Below are 8,328 nucleotides of genomic sequence, written 5' to 3' on the forward strand. Positions count from 1 at the left end.
AATTGGGGACTTCTTGTGATTACAGTCCAGGTGGCTCCTGGCCCTAGCTGTGGCCTGCTCTCTTTCGCTTCCTACCCCTGCTATGTCCTGCACAATGAAGGAACTTGGTGTGTGTGTGTGTATGTGTGTGTATTGTTCAGCCTGCATATATGAACTCTGTTTGCCAATCCCTACGTCTGCCAAAAGGTCACATTTTAACTGTCTCTCGAGTGAGGGTGTACATACAGGCTGCCATTTGGAAGATGGACCCTGGAAAGATGCTGGTGCAGAACTTGGACATAGTTCAGGGTAAGTGGGCCTGGGAATTCTGGGGTATGTGGAGCATGGTCTAAAAGAGTGAGGTGGGGGCTCTGCATGTACATGTCCCTTGAAGACCTCCTGCCCCATAAGGAGGGATGCAGCCCATGGAAAGCAAAAATGGGGCCCTCAAAAGTGTTGGAGGCAGGGTGGGAGCTTGTCTCATCCAGATCCACAAGTGATACTATCTTGTGGGTGAGTGATTCCACTACTTTAAGCAAGGCTTGAGCCAGGGATCTACAACTGGGAGACTTGAAGTCTTAGTCTACAATTGGGAGATTTGCCCCCTGAGATGCAGCACACTGCCAAGTTAGCCAGAATCATCAGAGGCCCTGGATCCAACTACTGTGTGGGAGTAGGACACATGTCCCTGAGTCTCTTGAACCCATAAACATATCCCCCTAAACATAGGGAGCTGTTCCCCAAATCATTTTCTCTCTAATGTTTGTCCACTTCTTTTTCTTCTAATAGTTGGTGTCTCCTAGCTCCTGGAACATCTCTCAGACTGTATCATCTCTAAGACTGAGTTGTGTTCTGAGTGTCAGGCAAATTTTAATTTTGGCCCTGCCCTGCAACATTAAAGCCATTAGGCACTCCCTGAGGCAGACTTGGCTACTTTCCCTTGGTTGGGGAAGACAAAAACACCTACTGCCCCCAGAGCAAGATACAGATTAACATCTCAAACAGCTGCCCAACCAAATATAGGTGATATTCATGGAGATATTGTGGGTTCGGTTCTAGATGACTACAATAAAGCAAATACTGTAATGAAGCAACTCAAATGAAGTTTTTGGTTCCCCAGTGCATATAAAGTTATGTTTATACTATTCTGTAGTCTATTAAGTCTGAAATAGCATTATGTCTAAAAAACAATGTACTTCCCCTAGTTCTTTATTGCTAAAAAATGTAACAATCATCTGAGATTTTGGTGAGTTATAAACTTTTGCGGTGAGGGTCTTGTCTCGATATTGATGGTTGCTGACTGTACAAAGTGGTGGTTGCTGAAGGTTCTGGTAATTTCTTAAAATAGGACAATAACGAAGTTGCTAAATTCACTGGCTATTCCTTTCACCAACAATTTCTCTGCAGCATGTGATGCTGTTTGATAGCCCTTCACTGATGGTGAAACATCTTTCAAAATTGGATTCCATCCTCTCAAATCCTGCTGCTGCATTATCAACTAATTTATGTAATATTCTAAATCTTCTTTTGTCATTTCAACAATCTTCACAGCACCTCCATCAGATTATATTATAAAAAAACGCTTTCTTTGCTCATCTGTATGAAGTAACTCATCCTCCATTAAAGTTTCATCATGAGATTGCAGTAATTCAGCCATGTCTTCAGGCCCCACTTCTAATTCTATTTCTCTTGCCATTTCTACCACACCTGCAGTTACTTCCTCCACTGAAGTCTTGAACTCCTCGGGGTCATCCATGAAGTCTGCATTCAACTTCTTCCAAACTCCCATTAATGTCAATATTTTGACCTATTACCATGAATCACTAACATTCTTATGGGCATTTAGAATAGTGAGCACCTTCCAGAAGGTTTTTCAATTTATTTTGCCCAGGTCTATCAGTGGAATATATCTATGGCAGCTATAGACTTATGAAATGTATTTCTTAAATAATAAGGTGTTGAAAGTTGAAATTATTCCTTGATCCTTGGGCTGTAGAATGGATATCATGTTAGCAGGCACAAAAACAACACTAATTGTTCATCTCAGTCAGAACTCAGGTGACCACATGCATTGTCAGTTAGTGGTAATATTTTTGGAAAGAATCTTTTTTTCTGAGTAGTAGGTCTCAGTGGTGGACTTAAAGTATTTAGTGAACCATGTTGTGAACAGATGTGCTGTCATCTAGGCTTTGTTGTTGCACTGACAGAGCACAGGAAGAGTAGATTTAACCTAATTCTTAAGGGCCCTATGATTTTTGGAATGGTCAATGGAGCATTGACTTCAGCTTAAAGTCACCAGCTGCATTAGTTCCTAACAAAAGAGTCACTTGTCCTTTGAAACTTTGAGGCCCAGCATGGACTTCCCTCCAGCCAGGAAAGCCCTCCCAGACATCTTCTTCCAATAGAAGGCTGTCTACACGGAATATCTTTTTAGTACAGCCGCCTTCATTAATGACCTTAGCTAGATCTTGTAGATAACTTGCTGCAGCTTCTACATCAGCACTTGCTGCTTCACTTTGCAGATATATGTTATGCAACAGCTTCTTTCTTTTAAGCCTCATGACCCAACATCTGCTAGCTTCAAAATTTCCCTCACCTCGCCCAGCCTTCATAGAATTAAAGAGAGTTAGGATCTTGCTCTGGATTAGGCTTTGGTTCAAGGGAATGTTATGGCTGGTTTGTTCTTCTATCCAGACCACTAAAACTTTCTCCCTACCAGCAATAAGGCTGTTTGACCTCCTCATCATTTATGTGTTCACTAGAGTAGCACTTGTAAATTCCTTCAAGAACTCTTCCTTTGCATCCACAACTTGGTTGTTTGGCACAAGAGGCCTAGCTTTCAGCCTCTCTGGGCTTCTGATGCTCCTTTTTCATTAAGTTTAATCATTTCCAGCTTTTGATTCAAAGTGAGAGATGGGAGACTCTTCCTTTCACTTGAACACTGAGAGGCCAAAGAACCCCTACATGGTTATTTATTGGCTTGATTTTAATATTGTTGTCTCAGGGAATAAGGAGGCCCAACGAGAGGGAGAGAGATGGATGAATGTCAGTTCGGTGAACAGTCAGAATACACACAGCATTTATCAATTAAGTTCGCTGTCCTCTACAGGTGCAGTTCATGGTGCCTGAAGAAAATTTCAGTAATAACATTAAAGATCACCGATAACAGATTAGCACAACAAATACAATAATAATGAAAACACTTGAAAATATTGTGAGAATAATCAAAATATTAAACAGAAATATAAAGTGAACAAATGCTGTTGGGAAAATGGCTCAAATAGACTTGCTTGATAGAAGGTTGCCACAAATCTTCAATTTGTAAAAAACACAGTTACTGCAAGACAAAGAAGGCAAAGTGCAATAAAATGAGGTATGCCTGTATGTATTATCTTATTCATTTCTTTACAACAGGCTTACTGGGAAAATGATACCAAAGTTCGGGAAGATTAAAATACTTGCCGAAGGCGATAAAAGAGAGAGAAGAATAAGAACCCAGAGTTCTCTCACTTCAAGGGCCTCTTGCTCTTTCCCTATCTACACTTCCATCTGCTACACCTAAGAGCCTTAAAGAAATTTAGAAAAAAATTATGAAAATTTATGACACTGTCAGCCAAAAGAGTATAATCTGTATACCTGTTCCATTCATTAGAAGAGATCCCGAGATTTGTGTTTTGAGATTCCAGAGCATTACAGAAGATGCAATGAGAGAGGAATTGGGGCCCGTTAAAGGACACATTTCTATTATATGATCTTGCAGCATTTTACCAAGATATGAGCTGTATGCTGGACAGCACTAGGGAATTAATCAACTCATTTTGCATTACTGTTTTTAGTTCCAAAAAGTCACTAAAATGTTCAGCAAAAAAAGCCAGACATTGTCAAACATAAAGTTAAATAAACACGATTTGCAAATAAAGTAGAATTGATTGCAAAAATGTTGCTTGGTCAGTTCTTATTATTTGCCATCTACTTGTTTCCTTATTCCTATTGTCCTGCTCAGGGCAGCTGTGTTCTCCTAAAGGGCAGGGCAGAATGACTCCCAGGTCTTGTTTTGTTGGTGGTTTTATAATGCTCATTTTGAGTTTCAAGAATAATCACCCAGGGCAAAGAACAAGAGTTCACTATACTATAAACTTCTAAGTCATGGAACACAAAACTTTTCTCCCCACTATTTTTATGTTAAAATCCAGACACCACCAAATCCAGATCCTAGTTGCCTTGCTGACACACTGAAAAAGTGAAGAGGGGACTCTTAATCTCACCAAACAAACTGAGGGTTGCTGGGGGGAGGGAGTTGGGGGGTGGAGGGGGGTGTTTGGGTTATGGACATTGGGGAGGGTGGTTGGGTTATGGACAGTGCTATGGTGAGTGCTGTGAAGTGTGTAAACCTGGTGATTCACAGACCTGTACCCCTGAGGCTAATAATACATTGTGTGTTAATAAAAAATTTAAAACAAAAAGTGAATAGGGGAAAAAAACTAGGGAAGAGGGGAAAGGCACCAAGCAATTTCATGAGGTCCTGGCCTTTGTCTGATCCTATGGGGAGCTCTGCAGCATAACTTACACCTCAGGGTTTATCCAGCCTTCAGTAAAAAAAAAGTTGGGCTTTCATATTTAGGCATCGATCAATGGCTATGTTTCCCCTGGGGGAATTCTGAATTTCTCCCAATATTGGCAAAGCAGTTTCATTAGAAACAAAGCAAACAGAAGCTGGGAGATGGCCCGCAGAATTGATCAAAAAGGATCAGAGGGCTGTGAGGGTTACAAAGAGTGCGTCAGCTTTGCCAGAGATGATCTATAGTTTGTAACTCTTTCACTGTAGGTTTGACTCTTCTGATGAACAGACAAAAGGTTTACAACATCCAGTGGTGGTGGAGGAAGAGGGTCTTGGTGATTTGAATTGTTAGAATAGCCTATGAAATTTAAAGAACGCCCGACTCAAGATTCTAGGGGAGTCAGACTGGTAGGAATATGGTCGTGGGTCCTTATGTAGAATAAAAATCCTTCAGGCAATTGGTTGCTAAAAATATACACTATTTCGCCAGGACTATAGGGAAGGCAAAAACGCTTATCTGACTCAGTCCTTATCTTGAGATGCTTACACTGTAGTTGGTTAGATGAAATCCACACGTGTGAAACAAGTATGAGCAACACTATATAATTAGAGACTGTTGGATTCCGGGAAAAGAGAAATAGACTCCCTTTGGCTATACTTTTTCAGAGACTCATGGTATGAGTGATGAATAAGATCAGATCAAGCCCTTGCATGCAGTCATTCAAACAATCTGGGTGTGCCAGATGACAAGCTTGTTAGGGTTGAGGGCTGACAGAACAGATCAGAAGATAGTGTGATAAGTACAATGATAAAGGGTGCACTTTGGGGGATTATTAGGGTGGTTTTAGTATTTTTTAGCAGAAAGCTCAATTACTATATTTCATTAAATCTCAGATGCCATGAATTATAAAATTTGCCATTGTTTTATTCAGCATTGAGAAAGAAGAAACACTTCCAGTAAAGCAATGCAAAACCTTCAATTGTAAGACATAACCCAAATCGCAGAGGTGTTGCAACGTGAAATAAATGTTCATTTTAGAATTGATGAAATGGGGCTGCAAGAAATATGATTTGGTGTAATCCTTTCCTCGGGCTGTCTTTTGCTTTTACAGGACAGACAGGGGAGTACCCACTTGTTCCCTTCTACAGTACTGAGTCCTGTCAGTCTCTGCACTTCCCAAGGGAAGAGGAAAAATGGTAACAGAAAGGACTTGGGTTTCTATCTCTTACTCTAAAAGAACTAGCTCAATAGAGTAATGGAGGCCAATAATCATATTTGAAGTGGTAGCTAATATTGATCAGATGTTTAGTATAAATTCAGCACTGGACTATTTCTTTATACTTATTACTTAATTTCTTACTTAATCCATTGGATAAAGGTATTAGTGTATCTATTTTACAGATAGGTAAACAGAGATTTAAAGAAGGTAAATAATTTGCATGAGGTCACACATGCTAAGTATGTCAGCTGAGACTGGGATACAGGTCTGTTTACTTCCCAAGGTTGTTTTTAACCACTATGTCAGTAGGTGATTTGATAAGACCTGATTTCCTACAAAGGAAGAAAAGATATTTCATTGCAGTCAGCATTTACTTGTAACATCTTTTCTTAGGATCTTTCAGAAAGCAAAACATGGTCATACCAACTAAAGAGAAGACCAAATGACCCACCTTAAATTATGACTCGTTTTTTTCTGATGTCACTCTTGCATAACCAGTCTTTACACAGTCCTTGCGAATTATACTGCTGGATAATGAATTTTAAATTGCACGTCTAAGTAGACTAAGAACTCTATAGTTAGTGGGTTATATTTAAGCGACCACAGAATAGATAAGGTGCACAATTAAAGAGCACATTTCTTCCAAACCCCTAATTTGTGTTAGGATATTCAATTACCATTCTCTATGTGCAGGCATGAATTTTGATCTAGTAGCAATGAGGTCAGGTCCAGAAGTCTGCAGGTTCAGAATTATTTATCAGCAAGTAGTACTTAACCCACATTTGACACAACTGTTTACGTTCACAGACAATTTTAGGTATCTGAATTTAGAAGAGGTTGACTAAACCTTGATAAACCTGAAGTAATAGAATTTTGGGATAGAAATGTCAGTTTGCTAGCATCTTAATGGAGTTAGTCTAATCACCTTATAAACTAGACAAGCGATTCTTAAACTGTTGGGTCTCAGGACCACCCCTCCCTTTAAAAAATTTATTTATTTATCTATTTATTTGACAGAGAATGAGAGAGCACAAGCAAGGGCAGATACAGATGGACAGGGAAAGGGAGTAGGAGGGATCATTACCTGAGTCAAAGGCAGACACTTAACGGACTGAGTGACCCCATGCGCCCCTCAGGACCTCTTTATACTCTTTCTTAAAAAAGATTTTATTATTCATTTGACACAGAGAGAAACACAGCAAGAGAGGGAACACAAGCAGGGGAAGTGGGAGAGGGAGAAGCAGGCTTCCCGTTGAACAGGGAGCCCAATGCAGGGCTCCATCCCAGGACCCTGGGTTCACGACCTGAGCCAAAGGCAGACGACTAACACCTGAGCCACCCAGGTGCCCCAGGACATATTTATACTCTTAAAAAATATCGAGCGCCTGGGTGGCTCAGTGGGTTAAAGCCTCTGCTTTTGGCTCAGGTCATTATCCCAGAGTTCTGGAATCGAGCCCAGCATTGCATCGGGCTCTCTGCTCAGCCGGGAGTCTGCTTCCCTTCCTCTCTCTGCCAACTTGTGATGTCTGTCAAATAAATAAATAAAATCTTTAAAAAAAAAATCTTTAAAAATAAAAGAACTTTTGTTTATGTTGGTTTTCTCTATCACTGTTTTCCATATTAGCAATTCAAGCAGAGAAATTTTTTTTTTAAGATTTTATTTATTTATTTGACAGACAGAGATTACAAGTAGGCAGAGAGGCAGACAGAGAGAGAGGAGGAAGCACGCTCCCTGCTGAGCAGAGAGCCCGATGTGGGGCTCGATCCCAAGACTCTGAGATCATGACCTGAGCCGAAGGCAAAGGCTTTAACCCACTGAGCCACCCAGGCGCCCCTCAAGCAGAGAAATTTTAAAAGTATTTATTAATTAATTTGAAATAATGACAATAACTCCATTAATATAAATAACATATTTTATGAAATAACAGTATTTTCCAAAGTAAAAAAAAAAAAAAAATTATGAGAAGAGTGGCATTGCTTCACATTAAAAAAAAATCTCTTTAATACCTGGCATAAAAGAAGACAGCTGAATTCTCATATTTGCTTCTGCAGTCTTTTGTGATAATATGTATCATATGACCTCTGCAGAACTTTAATATTCACTCGTAGGAAAATGAAGGTAAAAAAGGCAAAACATCTTAGTATTATTATGAAAACAGTTTTGACTTCATGAACTTCCTGTAAAGATACTGAAGATCTTTAAGAGTCCCCAGACCACACTTTGAGGACTACTGAACTGGAGAAATGGGTTATTCATAATTCAAAGCTACAAATAAAGAGCTAAAATTATATCAGATAAGATACTTTCTAATGACCAATATTCTTTAGAGTTTTTGTCAACATTTTTTTATTGTGGTAAAATATATATGACATAAAACTGACCATTTTTAAGTGTACAGCTTTGTGGTATTAAATGTATTCACGTTGTTATGAACCATCATCGCCACTCATATCCAGAACTTTTTCATCTTCCCAAACTGAAATTTATACTCATTAAACAATAACTCTCCTTCTCTCTTTGCCCAAGTCTCAGGCAACCACCTTCTATTTTCTGTCTTTATAAATTTGCCT

The sequence above is a fragment of the Mustela nigripes genome, chromosome 13 (genome assembly GCF_022355385.1).
Source record: "Mustela nigripes isolate SB6536 chromosome 13, MUSNIG.SB6536, whole genome shotgun sequence".
NCBI lineage: Eukaryota > Metazoa > Chordata > Mammalia > Carnivora > Mustelidae > Mustela > Mustela nigripes.